This window comes from Opisthocomus hoazin, chromosome 5 (assembly GCF_030867145.1).
Source record: "Opisthocomus hoazin isolate bOpiHoa1 chromosome 5, bOpiHoa1.hap1, whole genome shotgun sequence".
Lineage (NCBI taxonomy): Eukaryota > Metazoa > Chordata > Aves > Opisthocomiformes > Opisthocomidae > Opisthocomus > Opisthocomus hoazin.
Window position 1 is genome coordinate 44,781,369 of NC_134418.1, and position 14,703 is coordinate 44,796,071.

Consider the following 14,703-nt stretch of genomic DNA (forward strand, 5'->3'; position numbering starts at 1 on the left):
TTTCAAGTTTGAGGTGGCAAGACAAGCAAGAAGCCCCAGTCTCTGTGCCTCTGTGCGAGCAGTGCCATGGGCAGATGAGGCTGAGCAACAGCTTCCCAGGCTAGCCCCTTGTGCCTGAGAGTTATCTGGAGACATTCGTATTTTCCGAGCAAGGCTGCTGGAGGCGCCAGGCACGGATACCCCCATCCCAGGGCTACGTTTCAAGTTTGAGGTGGCCAGAAAAGCAAGCAGCCCCAGTGTCTGTGCCTCTGTGCGAGCAGTGCCATGGGCAGATGAGGCTAAGCAGTAGCTTTCCAGGCTAGCCCCTTCTGGCTGCCAGCTATCTGGAGACGTTCGCATTTTCGGAGCAGGGCTACTGGAGGCACCCGGCACGGACACCTTACGCTACATTTGAAGTTTAGGTGGCAAGACAAGCAAGCAGCCCCAGTCTCTGTGCCTCTGTGCGAGCAGGGCCATGGACAAATCAGGCTATGCAACAGCTTTCCAGGCTACCCCCTTCTGGCTTCGAGCTATCTGCAGACATTAGTATTGTCAGAGCAGGTCTGCTAGAGGCACCCGGCAGGGACACCTTATGCTACGTGTAAAGTTTGAGGTGCCAAGACAAACAAGCAGCCCCAGTCTCTGTGCCTCTCTGCGAGCAGGGCCATGGGCAGATGAGGCTGAGCAACAGCTTTCCAGGCTAGCCCCTTCTGGCTGCCAGCTATCTGCAGAGATTCGCATTTTCGGAGCAGGGCTGCAAAAGGAGCCCGGTAGGTAATTCCAATCCGCGGGTTACATTTGAAGTTTGAGGTGGCAAGACAAGCAAGCAGCCCCAGTCTCTGTGCCTCTCTGCGAGCAGGGCCATGGGCAGATGAGGCTGAGCAACAGCTTTCCAGGCTAGCCCCTTCTGGCTGCCAGCTATCTGCAGAGATTCGCATTTTCGGAGCAGGGCTGCAAAAGGAGCCCGGTAGGTAACCCCAATCCCCGGGATACATTTGAAGTTTGAGGTGGCAAGACAAGCACGCAGCCCCAGTCTCTGTGCCTCTCTGCGAGCAGGGCCATGGGCAGATGAGGCAGAGCAACAGCTTTCCAGGCTAGACCCTTCTGGCTGACAGCTATCTGGAGACATTCGCATTTTCAGAGCAGGGCTGCTGGAGGCACCCGGCACGGACACCTTACGCTACTTTTGAAGTTTAGGTGGCAAGACAAGCAAGCAGCCCCAGTCTCTGTGCCTCTGTGCGAGCAGTGCCATGGGCAGCTGAGGCTGAGCAACAGCTTTCCAGGATAGCCCATTCTGGCTGCAAGCTATCTGGAGACGTTCGCATTTTCAGAGCAGGGCTGCAAAAGGTGCCCAGCAGGGACCCCCTAAGATACGTTTGAAGTTTGAGGTGGCAAGACAAGCAAGAAGCCCCAGTCTCTGTGCCTCTGTGCGAGCAGTTCCATGGGCACATGAGGCTGAGCAATAGCTTCCCAGGCTGGCCCCTTCTGGTTCCGACCTATCTGGAGACGTTCGCATTTTCAGAGCAGGGCAAAGGGAGCCTGGCAGGGAGCCCCTAAGATATGTTTGAAGTTTGAGGTGGCAAGACAAGCAAGCAGCCCCAGTCTCTGTGCCTCTCTGCGAGCAGGGCCATGGACAGGTGAGGCTGAGCAATAGCTTTCCAGGATAGCCCCTTCTGGCTGCCAGCTATCTGCAGAGATTCGCATTTTCGGAGCAGGGCTGCAAAAGGAGCCCGGTAGGTAATTCCAATCCGCGGGTTACATTTGAAGTTTAAGGTGGTAAGACAAGCAAGCAGCCCCAGTCTCTGTGCCTCTCTGCGAGCAGGGCCATGGGAAGATGAGGCTGAGCAACAGCTTTCCAGGCTAGCCCCTTCTGGCTGCCAGTTATGTGCAGACATTCACATTTTCAGAGCAGGTCTGCAAAAGGAGCCCGGTAGGTAACCTCAATCCCCGGGATACGTTTCAAGTTTGAGGTGGCAAGACAAGCACGCAGCCCCAGTCTCTGTGCCTCTGTGCGAGCAGGGCCATGGGCAGATGAGGCAGAGCAACAGCTTTCCAGGCTAGACCCTTCTGGCTGACAGCTATCTGGAGACATTCGCATTTTCGGAGCAGGGCTGCTGGAGGCACCCGGCACGGACACCTTACGCTACATTTGAAGTTTAGGTGGCAAGACAAGCAAGCAGCCCCAGTCTCTGTGCCTCTGTGCGAGCAGTGCCATGGGCAGCTGAGGCTGAGCAACAGCTTTCCAGGATAGCCCATTCTGGCTGCAAGCTATCTGGAGACGTTCGCATTTTCCGACCAGGGCTGCGAAATGTGCCCAGCAGGGACCCCCTAAGATACGTTTAAAGTTTGAGGTGGCAAGACAAGCAAGCAGCCCCAGTCTCTGTGCCTCTGTGCAAGCAGTGCCATGGGCAGCTGAGGCTGAGCAACAGCTTTCCAGGCTAGCCCCTTCTGGCTGCCAGCTATCTGCAGAGATTCGCATTTTCGGAGCAGGGCTGCTGGAGTCGCCAGGCACGAACACACCAATCCCCGGGCTACGTTTAAAGTTTGAGGTGGCAAGACAAGCAAGCAGCCCCAGTCTGTCTGCCTCTGTGCGAGCATTGTCATTGGCAGATGAGGCTGAGCAACAGCTTTCCAGGCTAGCCCCTTCTGGCTGCCAGCTATCTGCAGAGATTCGCATTTTCGGAGCAGGGCTGCAAAAGCTACACAGCAGGGACCCCCTAAGATACGTTTGAAGTTTGAGGTGGCAAGACAAGCAAGAAGCCCCAGTCTCTGTGGCTCTCTGCGAGCAGTTCCATGGGCACATAAAGCTGAGCAACCGCTTTCAAGGCCTGCCCCTTCTGGCTGCCAGCTATGTGGAGACATTCGCATTGTCATAGCAGGTCTGCTGGAGGCACCCGGCAGGGACACATTACTCTACGTTTAAAGTTTGAGGTGGCCAGACAAGCAAGCAGCCCCAGTCTCTGTGCCTCTGTGCAAGCAGTGCCATGGGCAGATGAGGCTGAGCAACAGCTTTCCAGGATAGCCCATTCTGGCTGCAAGCTATCTGGAGACGTTCGCATTTTCAGAGCAGGGCAGCAAAAGGAGCCTGGCAGGGACCCCCTAAGATACGTTTGAAGTTTGACGTGGCAAGAAAAGCAAGCAGCCCCAGTCTCGCTCCCTCTCTGCGAGCAGGGCCATGGGAAGATGAGGCTGAGCAACAGCTTTCCAGGCTAGCCCCTTCTGGCTGCCAGTTATGTGCAGACATTCACATTTTCAGAGGAGGTCTGCAAAAGGAGCCCGGTAGGTAACCCCAATCCCCGGGTTACGTTTGAAGTTTGAGGTGGCAAGACAAGCAAGCAGCCCCAGTCTCTGTGCCTCTGTTCAAGCACGGCCATGGGCAGCTGAGGCTGAGCAACAGCTTTCCAGGCTAGCCCCTTCTGGCTACGAGCTATCTGGAGATTTTCGCCTTTTCAGAGCAGGGCTACTGGAGGCGTCTAGCAGGGCTAGACCTAAGATATGTTTGAAGTTTGAGGTGGCAATACAAGCAAGCAGCACCAGTCTCTGTGCCTCTGTGCGAGCAGTGCCATGGGCAGATGAGGCTAAGCAACAGCTTTCCAGGCTAGCCCCTTGTGGCTCTAGCTATCTGAAGACGTTCACATTTTCGGAGCAGTGCTGCTGGAGGCGCCCAGCAGGGACATACCCCATCCTAGGGCTACGTTTGAAGTTTGAGGTGGCAGGACAAGCAAGCAGCCCCAGTCTCTGTGCCTCTGTGCGAGCAGGGCCATGGGCAGATGAGGCTGAGCAACAGATTTCCAGGATAGCCCCTTCTGGTTCCAAGCTATCGGGAGACGTTCGCATTTTCGGAGCAGAGCTGCGAAACGAGCTCAGCAGGGACCCCCAATCCCCAGGATACGTTTGAAGTTTCAGGTGGCAAGACAAGCAAGCAGCCCCAGTCTCTGTGCCTCTCTGCGAGCAGTGCCATGGGCAGATGAGGCTGAGCAACAGCTTTCCAGGCTAGCCCCTTCTGGCTGCCTTTTAAGTGCAGACGTTCACATTTTCGGAGCAGGGCTGCGAAAGGAGCCCGGTAGGTAACCCCAATCCCCGGGATACGTTTGAAGTTTGAGGTGGCAACACAAGGAAGCAGGCCCAGTCTCTCTGCCTCTGTGTGAGAAGGGCCATGGGCAGATGAGGTCGAGCAATAGCTTTCCAGTCTATCCCCTTCTGGCTGCGAGCTATCTGCAGACGTTCGCATTTTCAGAGCAGGGCTGCGAAAGGTGCCCAGCAGGGACCCCCTAAGATACGTTTGAAGTTTGAGGTGGCAAGACAAGCAAGCAGCCCCAGTCTCTGTGCCTCTCTGCGAGCAGGGCCACGGGCAGCTGAGGCTGAGCAACAGCTTTCCAGGCTAGCCCCTTCTGACTGCGATCTATCTGTAGACATTCGCATTTTCAGGGCAGGGCTGCTGGAGGCACAATGCCAGGACACCTTACGCTACATGTGAAGTTTGAGGTGGCAAGACAAGCAAGAAGTCCCCGTCTCTGTGCATCTGTGCGAGGAGGGTCATGGGCAGATGAGGCTGAGCAACAGCTTTCCAGGATAGCCCATTCTGCCTGCAAGCTATCTGGAGACGTTCGCATTTTCGGAGCAGGGCTGCAAAAGCTACACAGCAGGGACCCCCTAAGATACGTTTGAAGTTTGAGGTGGCAAGACAAGCAAGAAGCCCCAGTCTCTGTGGCTCTCTGCGAGCAGTTCCATGGGCACATAAAGCTGAGCAACCGCTTTCCAGGCCTGCCCCTTCTGGCTGCCAGCTATGTGGAGACATTCGCATTGTCATAGCAGGTCTGCTGGAGGCACCCGGCAGGGACACATTATGCTACGTTTAAAGTTTGAGGTGGCCAGACAAGCAAGCAGCCCCAGTCTCTGTGCCTCTGTGCAAGCAGTGCCATGGGCAGATGAGGCTGAGCAACAGCTTTCCAGGATAGCCCATTCTGGCTGCAAGCTATCTGGAGACGTTCGCATTTTCAGAGCAGGGCTGCAAAAGGAGCTCAGCAGGGAGCCCCTAAGATACGTTTGAAGTTTGAGGTGGCAAGACAAGCAAGCAGCCCCAGTCTCTGTTCCTCTGTGCTAGCAGTGCCATGGGCTGATGAGGCTGAGCAACAGCTTTCCAGGCTAGCCCCTTCTGGTTGCGAGCTATCTGGAGACGTTCGCATTTTCAGAGCAGGGCTGCGAAAGGTGCCCAGCAGGGACCCCCTAAGATACGTTTGAAGTTTGAGGTGTCAAGACAAGCAAGCCCCCCCAGTCTCTGTTCGTCTGTGCGAGCAGTGCCATGGGCTGATGAGGCTGAGCAACAGCTTTCCAGGCTAGCCCCTTCTGGTTGCGAGCTATCTGGAGACGTTCGCATTTTCGGAGCAGGGCTGCTAGAGGCTGTCTTCCAGCATTTTCTGGGGCACTTGTAGTTAAATGCTTGTGAACACCTGCCCCTCTCTCTTGCAACTGAGAGCATGGCAATCCCCAAGCCTTGCAGATGGGAATGTATGTTCAACTTCATCCACAATATTTCAGGTAGGCAGGAGAGCTCTGAGTCACTGTCACGGTGAGTTCACAGCAGCACCAGATAAAAGGCATGGGGGCTCATTACAGCACAATGTACGAATGGCAGCCAGATATCTAAAAAAACAAATACGAGGCAGCAGTAAATATTGATCAAAACTGGATATAGGACCAGAACAGCTTTACCACCCTGACAGTTACATCTCTGCCTGTAATCAACAAACCAGTTACGCTCAGCAGCCTTGAATAAGAGAACAGCTAAAAGCTAAGGACTTTTTCAGAAGGGTAGAGAATGATAAACTATTTTGGTCTTGAAAGCAGACTCCTCTTTATTTCAATACCAGTTGGACTTACTCCTTTGCTCACAGAATATTGAAAACAAAACACAAGGTTTCATCTCCTTGATCAGGAACTTCTGGTGTTAGAATATGTAACAGGAGATTTAATTGCCACAAAGCAGCAAGAGAAAGCTTTTTTTTCACTCTATTTTTTTTAAATCCATGTAATACTACAATGTAGACAAAAAGTAGGAATAGGGTTATCTGGCATAACAGGCTGAGTATTGGATGTTTAAGGACAGCTCTAGGTGCAGAGCGGTCTGCCTTATGATCCTCTTCCAGTAGGTGGTAAGCCTGGTCCATGCAGCATCCTTGCAGGGATGCTGGAGGGACTTCAGGGAGAGCAGCTGCGTGGGATCCCTGCCTGGTGATCAGAGGAAGAAACATGAAGGAAAGACTCTGAGCAGCAGGTAGCCAAGAAATAGGACAGGTTTCAGGTGTCCTGTGTGGTGTTTGGGGTGGGATGAGGGACTATTTGTTTATGGAGAGCCCTAGTGGAGCTCTCCATAACAGAATAAGGATGATTTCGGGTAAGTCTCTCCATGTGTGTTTAGGCCAGTCCCAGCATGCCTACCCATATTTCCAGCTAATGGGGTGCAACCCAGCTCCACCCTGCAAGCCATTAACGTGGTAGGCCCAGGCTAGGTGGCTGCTCTATGGGACAACATGGAGTTCCTTGTGGTGGCAGGTGCTAGTCACCATGCTCCCAGAACTGTTGCCTTGGTGCTCTCTTTTGGGTTGCTGGTTTTCCTGAAGTTAATTGATTTCCTTCAATGGAAAGGTGATTTCTGCCTCATATTCGCAGTGGTTACATGTTTCCTTTCGGTTAGGCTGGCTTAGGCTTCAGCATTGAGGGATGAGTCAAATCTGTATTGAACTATCAATATACTATCAAGGCTGTCATGAGCTTAGCAACCATGAAATGACAGAGTTCTCAGTTTGTGGTGAAGTAAAGAGGGGGACCAGCAAAACAACCACCATGGACTTTCACAGGGCAGACTTTGGCCTGTTCAGCACGCTGGTTGAGAGGGTCCCCTGGGAGGGTATCCTGAAGAACAAAGGGGTCCAGGAAGGCTGGACATTCTTCAAGGAGATAGTCTTAGAGACACAGGAGCAGGCTGTCCTCATGTGCTGCAAGACGAACTGGTGGGGAAGATGACCGGTGTGGCTGAACAGGGAGATCTTTCTGGGACTCAGGGAAAAAAAGGAGGGGGCTCTACCACCTATGGAAGAAAGGGCAGGTGACTCAAGAGGAGTACAGGGGTCTCGTTCAGTCATGCAGAGAGGAAATTAGAAAGGCAAAAGCCCAGCTAGAACTCATGCTGGCCACTGTTGTAAGGGACAACAGAAAATGTTTTTACAAATACATTAACAAAAAGAGGGCCAAGGAGATTCTCCATCCATTATTGGATGTGGGGGGGGAATACTGTCAACAAGGATGAGGAAAAGACTGAGGTACTTAATGCCTTCTTTGCCTCAGTATTTAATAGTCAGACCAGTTATTCCCAGGACAGTCAGCCCCCAGTGCTGGAAGATAGGGAAGGAGAGTGGAACAAACCTCCCATAATCCAGGAGGAAGCACTTAATGACCTGCTGTGCCACCTGGACACTCACAAGTCTATGGGGCCGGTTGGGATCCACCCAAGAGTGCTGAGGGAACTGGTGAGGAGCTGGCCAAGCCACTCTCCATCATCTATCAGCAGTCCTGGCTAACAGGGGAGGTCCCACATGACTGGAGGATAGCCAATGTAACACGCATCTACGAGAAGGGCCGGAAGGAGGATTCTGGGAACTACAGGCCTGTCAGCCTGACCTTAGTGCCAGGGAAGATTAGGGAGTGATTCATCTTGAGTGTCCTCACCGGGCATGTGAAGGACAACCAGGGGATCAGGCCCAGCCAGCATGGGTTCAGGAAAGGCAGGTCCTGGCTTGACAAACCTGATCTCCTTCTATGACCAGGTGACCCGCCTAGTGGATGAGGGGAAGGCTGTGGATGTTGTCTACCTGGACTTTAGTAAGGCCTTTGACACTGTTCCCCACAGCATCCTCCTGGAGAAACTAGCTGCCCATGGTTTGGATGGATGTACTCTTTGCTGGATGAAGAACTGGCTGAATGGCCGAGCACAGAGTGGTGGTGAATGGAGTTGAATCCAGCTGGTGGCCGGTCACGAGTGGTGTTGCCCAGGGCTCGGTTTTGGGTTTGGTCTTGTTTAACATCTTTATCAATGATCTGGATGAGGGAATTGAGTGCTCCCTCAGTAAGTCTGCAGACGACACCAAGCTGGGCAGGACTGTCGATCTGCTTGAGGGCAGGAAGGCTCTGCAGAGGGATCTGGACAGACTGGTTTGAAGGGCTAAGGCCAATTGTACAAGTTTCAACAAGACCAAATGCCGGGTCCTGCACTTGGGTCACAACAACCCCATGCAACACTACAGGCTTGGGGAGGAGTGGCTGGAAAGCTGCCTGGTGGAAAAAGACCTTGGGGTGGTGGTCGACACCGGCTGAACATGAGCCAGCAGTGTGCCCAGGTGGCCAAGAAGGCTAACGGCATCCTGGCTTGTATCAGGAATAGTGTGGCAAACAGGAGTAGGGAGGTGATCGTGCCCCTGTACTCAGCGCTGGTGAGGTTGCACCTTCAGTACTGTGTTCAGTTTTGGGCCACTCACTACAAGAAGGACATTGAGTTGCTGGGGTGTGTCCAGAGCAGGGCAAAAAGGCTGCTGAGGGGTCTAGAGAACAAGTCTTAGGAGGAGCAGCTGAGGGAACTCGGGCTTTTTAGTCTGGAGAAGAGGAGGCTGAGGGGGGACCTTATCACTCTCTACAACTGCCTAAAAGGAGGTTGCAGTGAGGCAGGTGTTGGTCTCTTCTCCCAGGTAACTAGTGATAGGATGAGAGGAAATGGCCTCAAGTTGCATCAGGGGAGGTTTAGATTGGATACTAGGAAAAATTTCTTTACTGAAAGAGTGGTCAAACATTGGAATACGCTGCCCAGGGAAGTGGTGGAGTCACCATCGCTGGAGGTGTTCAAAGAAAGTATAGATGTGGCACTTTGGGATATGGTTTAGTAGGCATGGTGGTGTTGGGGTGATGGCTGGACTTCAAGATCTTAAATGTCTTTTCCAACCTATGATTCTTTGATTCTATGGCTGTGAAAATAAAAGGAAAGCAACACCGAAGAGGAAGCAGATAAAATGCCACAGCCTCTGCCAGTTTCAGAAAACAAGCAGTACAGAGTTTTTGCACCAATGCTAAACTGGTGCAGAACATATACAAAAAGCTATTAAATCTAAGTGGCATATTTTAATACCCACTTTGTACTATCTAAAAAAGAGTAGAGTAATGGTGACCTGGATCTTTCCTGACTTTTTCTCCACACAGACTACAGTGACTGAAATGGACTCTCACCTTCTCTTCCACTTACCCAAGATCCCTCATAAGATTTCAGCTAATACATGCCCTCAACATTCTGTGTTTGTATGTATTTTTTCATGTTCTCTAAAATCCTACAAATTGTGGGATAGGAACCTGCTACTTGGCACATATCTCTTCCTCCAGTGTACTCTGCACAAGGCTGTTTCAGTAATTAATATAAAGAAGAGAAGAAAAGATTCCTTCTGCTTAATGGTTGCTTGGCTCCAGATTAACTGCGCAAAACATATTAAGCCCACCACAGAAAGTGAAATCTAGCCAGAAAAAGGCTAGCCCTCCCTGAATTCTGAGCGATTTTTCTGTACAGTCACTTTCTTGAAACCAATAAGCTGTTCAAATGAAAGTCTTGCTACTTAACAGGGGAAAAAAAAGCACTTGTGTACCACTGCCAAATAATGAACACTTTAGAACAAAACTGAAGTATACCAAAATGCTAAATATACAGATAATCTTGACAGCCCACTATTTATTCTCCTTCCTCAGATTAACTGCTAAGAATGTGATTATGCTATAGGTACATGAGCAGTAACAGGAGGAGAAATATTGTTGCCTGTGAGCTATAAAAGAAAGGATTTTTATGCTTCACAGGGGAGATAAATGCTACGGACTTATGTACCAACTAAGCAGAGGTAAACAAGTCAGCGTGTTGGAAGGACAGAGCTCTACTCTCCATCATTCTGTGCTAGAGGATGCTGGGTGTAAGGTTGGAAGTAAGCAGAAGTTCCTCATTTCTTGCCTCTGTACAAGGGAAGCAGTCCCATGGCTCACTTAGGAGCTATTCCTAATAAAAACACCTCTGTAAAATAGCAAAGAGTATTTGGTTATGACAATCTATACTTCAGCGTAATATTGAAACTACTGTAGTAGAGGAAGTTTTAAGTAAAAAAAAAAAGCATTATTATAAATCCTCATCAGAATTTTTTGAGGGAAAAAAAAGGGTGCTCAAAAAACAGTCCTTACTGTTTACAGCCCAAAAAAGCTACAAATAGTTGCCTTCCCTGTAGGCAATTTAAGCAGAAAGGGCAAGGTTTCAATAAACATTGTGACTGAACTGCCCTTTAATGTCTCAGAGATGGTGACTGAGCATAAAGGCACTTTGAAAGAACTGTCTAGGGGAAGTGAACGTTGTCACTGCCTCTGCTTAATATCTTCCATGAATAAAGGATTTCAGTTTTGAAGCCTGCTACCAACATCTTTTATTAACTTTGGTGAATAACTGAATACAATGTTTATCAACCTGAAACAGAAAAAAAGCATGAAAAAAGTATATACATGCTGGTACTATTTCCTACTGGCACATTCACGCACTATGGTCCCAGTTTTCAGTGCCTGCATGTGTAGTGTCCTACTGTTTTATTACTTCTTAGGCCAGTGTCCTGGGTTCGGCCAGGACAGGGTTAATTTTCACCAGAATCCAGGAAGGGGCACAGCCAGGTGGGCTGACCCCACCTGGCCAAACAGAGCCGGGTATTCCATACCATGTGCTGTCATGCTGGGTTCCAGTGGGGGGGAGCTGGGCAGCGGGAACTCACTCGCGGCTCGGGAGCGCGCGGCAGCGGTGGTGGAGAGCGGCTCTCTGTGTTGTGCGGTTTGTTTTGTGTTTTCGCCTTATCTATATCATTGTTGTTACTGTTCCCTTTGTTTGCTGTTCTGTTAAACTGCCCTTATCCCGACCCACCGGTTTCTGCCTGTTTCTTTCCATTCTCCTCCGCACCCCAGCGGGGGGAAGGGAGGCCGTGTGGCGCTTTTGTTGCCAGCCGCAGCCAAACCATAACAGCCAGTCATGTCACACATTTGTGAGTCATCTTTTAGAGCAGTTTTCAGACTGTCCTAGCATCCAGTTGCAACTGAGAGCATCACCAGGAACAAGGACAGTGCATGCCCTGATAGTCTTAGCTGTGCCATTCTGCACCCAGCTGCACTCCTGGAGTCCTAGAAGCAGCAGTGAAGCTACATTACCTGTCCTAAACCATGGAGAAGTCATCTCCTATAGCGACAAAAAGCTCTTGGAACCACTTGTGCCTGTGACATGGGATCTAGCATGCAAATATAACTTGACAACTTAATTTCAATAAAGTGACCCTAAACAGATAGCCTTTTCACCCCTCTCACCTCTCTCCCTTGTCCTGATATAAAAGTTTAGCAGTACTACCCTCACAGTGTTGGCAGGATCATCCAGAACCGACAAGCTGTGAAGCGAGGGGCACAGGTGCAAGAGCCCATGCGGCAACACGTGGTGGGGGTCCCTGTGCTGCACCCCAGGAGGGCAGAGGAACATGTCAGTGGAGGACAGGGCCAAAAGCTGACCTAGTAGCTAGCTAGGGAGGCTCAGTTGTTTTGGCTCTTCCACAGCAAATTAGAAACACTTGAAATATTTTAGTTTGCTCTAGAGTGAAGGAGGGTGTACCCCAGTGGCCAGGGTGCAGAGCACCCATTGCATTGGGAAATGAGTGTCTGACACAAGCCTGTGGTTTTCCAGCAGATCCTAAAAGCAAGTTTGATTTTAGGAGCTCATCTCAAAAATCAGTGAAGTAAAGATAATAGTTAAATTTGTCATTGTCTGCTTATTCAGAAACACTACCATACCATTATATGTTTTTCAAAGTTGTCAGATTATAAATGGATAAACTGCCACAAGGTGGGCAAAGCAAGCCTCACCCGAGCTGATACGAGCTGTATTACAACCAGCTTGTAAGCACCCTTTCTGAACTGCGTTATCCGGTTTCAAATGTCAGAGGCATCCTCTGGAAGTGCAGAGACAAATTCTTACATGTTCTTTATCCACTTTGCTCATGGAAGGCCTTTACAGCAGCTGGTGAGGCACATGACGCTTACTTCTGCATTTAAAATAGAACTAAACACCAGTAACAATGCATCCAATGCTCCCAGCCAGGTTGCTGCCCCCCAAAAGGGCACCGTGCTTTGTCATTTCACCCTTCACCTTGGCGCAGTGAGAAGGACTAGCAACTCGCAACAGTCATGGTGGTGCTCTTTGCGATATAATTAGAATAGGAAAGAGACTCTTAAGCTACTGATTTGATTTAGGCTGATGACCAAGGCCAACTTTTCACCAGATTCTCTGTCAATCAGATGAAAATGGTGCTGTATCTACAATCCTCATCCTTTTAGCTCTCCACGCCCAGAGAATTATTGATCCTGCACATAAGCCTACCAGAAAAGAAGCCATCAGCTTCAAAATCAGAGCTTCCCTTGCTAATACTGGCTAGCACACAAACTCTGAAACCTTGACTACCAAAGAAGAAAACCAATGTCATTCTGAATCAGATAAGGGGAGGATTCAGCAGGAATGAGACACCTCAAAGGAAGAGGAGGTTTCAGGAAATGATTCAGAAATTGGTATTATCACTTGTATTTGTTAAGGCTTGTTCTTTCAGCTATATGTTTGGTTTTGCAATCTAGCATATAAGTGTCTGCTAAGTATCATCTCACTTTACCGACATGGTTTGAAAACACAAGGGAGGAGAGAGGGGTGGGCTCGTAGTGCTGCATCCCCAAACAGTAACAGGAAAGATTATTTTACACCTGAACTTTTCTGCAGTGTGTGTACTGCCCAGTTCAGAAAACATAATCCAGATGGTTGTCCTTAGATTCAAACAGCAAACTCTTAGACTTCTAAAAATTTTTTTAGAGTTTTTTTTTCCCCTTACTATTTTAAATCCTTATTAAACCTCTGGGTTCTCTGGTTATGTTGCATATCTGCCAGACTCACTAGAATTCTTGACACGTATCTCCAGAATGACCTTTATCTTATATTAAACAAAAAGCTTCAGAGAGTAAATATAAGGTCTTCCTTACCATTTCCAAGTTTATTTTGCTGCAGGCTACATCTGATCACAAAACTGAAACTACCCCCACTTCACAGGAATTTTTCTTGTTTAGAAAAAAAGCAAATGAAACAGCACAGAGAAATCAAGTCGCAACAGATACCAATTGCATAGTGTCCTCGCTCCCAGTCAGTAATGAATCACTTCCTCGGTGCTGTGAGAAAGGGGCATCAAGTCGCTGAAGGTGCCTGATTTCGAAAGAAACCAACTAAAAGACATGATGCCATTCTGTATTCGCTGGAGAGGACGCAGAAAAACAAAAGATACAGGAATTTGTATAGCTAATAGTTGCATTTATTTTTTGCCCTACTGAGTCAAAGCTATTTTGGAGATTAAAAATTCAACCTAGAATAAATGAGGGCAAATTATCAACTACTCCAACTTCCAGAAGATCATCCCATATGACCTGCAGAGTGCCTTACACCTCAGAAACCCTGGGAAGCCACGCACAAGGGCTTTACTTTCGCCATAGTCCACCTCCTTGTGACTCCCTGGGCATGCAGGTGCTGGTGTGGAAGCTCCTCCAGGTGGCTTAGCTGGGGCCCATGCCCCACAAATTGTATCTACAGCTGGCTCCTCTGGCCCTGATGCGTCAGATAGTAACCAAAGGAAGGGAAAACATCTGTCCCAAAGTCTTGAACCAACTAGTATTCATTATTCTACAGAGGTTTTACTGAGCGTGGAGCAGCCTAACATGGGTACCCTGATGGGGCAGTAGCTGGCGGGCCTGCTCCCTCCACAGACTGAAGCAGTTGGGATGCTGCTCGCCTCCATCCTGCACAGTTACACAGTGAGGCTGTGAACTGTTGGATTTTACAGTGTTTCAAATAGGTAGTGGCTACAGGACAGTGGAAGATTAATTGTGCCATGCATGTAGCTCTTACACTAGTTCCGTGAGCAGCCTGCTCTTACATTAGCTGAAGTGATGACTCCTTCACCATAGATATCAGTGAGATGGAGATCAGACTCTCTGCAGCCTTTGGATTCCTCACACTGAAATAGGCCACATACAGGCAGTGTTGTCATTTTATATTAATCACAGGTAACACAATTCTGGTCACTGCTATAGGCTGTTTTGTCGCTATATATAATCCTGCAACTTTCACACAATTTCTGCAAAGCAAAATGAGAATGAGGAATTAATCCCCCTCAAAATGTCTTACGGCTCTGAGGAAGAGAGCTTTATCTATGTGTCTAGAGGCTAATTGTTCAAGTCCCAGCTGTTCTGCCAACTGTGGTTAATATTTTTCTGCCCTTCACAACCCAAGACATTACATTTGTTTGCACAGTAACTATTATTCACCAATTCTGAAGAAAAAGGAAGTCTAAAAGTGATTTGGACAGCACTGAAACCAGGACTGACAGGCCGGTAAGGGCTCTTGCACAGACTGAGGAGAAGTCAAATTGGATGCTTCTAGAATAATTTACATCCTGTATATTGAATTAACACATGACTTCAAAAGTTGTGTTCATATGCCTTTTATTGCTGTACATTTGTTACTTGGATGAACAGCATCCAGCCCTTTAAGGACAAGCTGTGGCAGCCTCCATGCTCCGCTGGGACTGTGCTTCCCAGGCTGCAGCA